Below are 1,511 nucleotides of genomic sequence, written 5' to 3'. Positions count from 1 at the left end.
GTCAGCAGCGATCTCTCATTCCATCCACTTGCTGCTGCGAGAGTTCTGAATTTCAGCGAGTATTCGGCAGTTGACATGGTACCCTGCTGCAAGTGATAGAGTCTGGATGTGAGTCTTAACCCATAAGAGCCCGGACCAATTTCTCCTTATAGGAAAATTATGGGGCATATAAAACAGACCAAATGGACCACTTATAACATGTTTCTGCAGTTGTTTTTGAAATACAACATCTCCTTGTGAAAGATCTGTAATGTGACATATATGTGACATTGGGCGTTTATGATACATTTTTAATGTTACATACTGTATATGTCACATTGGGCCTTTATTTCTCAGTTGAAAAAAGCTAAATAACTTTTCCACAACATATATCAAAATTATTACTTTTCTGGGAAGATAAAACAAAAACCTTTTTCAGAAGTAATACAGTTTTGCATTTTATTTGCTTTGCCACAACATATTTCAAAAGCACATAATTGTGACCATTACATTTTACAACTCTTTTGTAACATATCAAAATTCTACCGTTTCAAGTATATGGTTTAACCAGAAATTAATTTTTAGATTTTTTTGAAACTTGAAAATGTGCAAACTGAATAAAAATAAATAACTACCTCACACTGGAGGTTAAACATGCACGTAGTGCAATAACATTGCAAAAATGTGTATATTGTGCATAAACAAACAAAACAAACAAACAATACAATGCTCAGTGAAAAAAAACTTGATCACTTGAACTTTATCACTTCTATGCACAATATGCACAATGCAATAAGTTAATTATTGTATGCAAAACAATGAAACAGTTAGTTCTTAGCATTTATTGCTATGCAACAGCATATATGATTTTTTCTCTTCAATGTTTTTCTCTTCAGAGTTAGTTCTTGTATGCAATGAAGTGCAACAAGCACCTGTCATGTGTTATCTCTTCACTGCACAACGGACTAAGTTACTGCAATGCAATATACATGTTATTTGTTATCTCTTCAATTCATAACAGATGATTTAGTTCATTCATCGCATCACCACATCAGTTATGCGTTATCGCCTCTATTCATTATTCATTGTTTGTTATTCTCACTACAATAAAGATAAAATAACCTTAAAATAGGACCAACATGTGATATAAAAATCTTGTTTTAGTTACAGGTATACAAAATAGTTTCAAAATACATTTCATTATCAATGTAATTAATTTGACAATCACGTCTTTGATAATTCACACTGTGTGATTCACTCGCGTGAACGAGCACCGATTTGCCTCCGATGTCTGGCATTTGTCGGCGATTTAGCAAAACCTGTCGGCGAGTGAAAAATCGGGCTAAAATCGTGCAGTGTGAACTCGGCATTACTGTCACGGTTTCTGTTAATTTGAATCTTGGTTTTCCTTTTGCACCGTTTCCCTTGTTGTGTTGATTTTATTATTCTGTTCAGGTGTGCCTAGTTAATTATCCTTGTTTGGTCTGAGTACTTAAGTTCCTGTATGTTCACTTTGAGTTTGTCTGGTCTTA

The sequence above is a fragment of the Sinocyclocheilus rhinocerous genome, unplaced genomic scaffold (genome assembly GCF_001515625.1).
Source record: "Sinocyclocheilus rhinocerous isolate Xijiao unplaced genomic scaffold, SAMN03320098_v1.1 scaffold1270, whole genome shotgun sequence".
Classification (NCBI taxonomy): domain Eukaryota; kingdom Metazoa; phylum Chordata; class Actinopteri; order Cypriniformes; family Cyprinidae; genus Sinocyclocheilus; species Sinocyclocheilus rhinocerous.
This window is presented reverse-complemented; position numbering follows the sequence as displayed.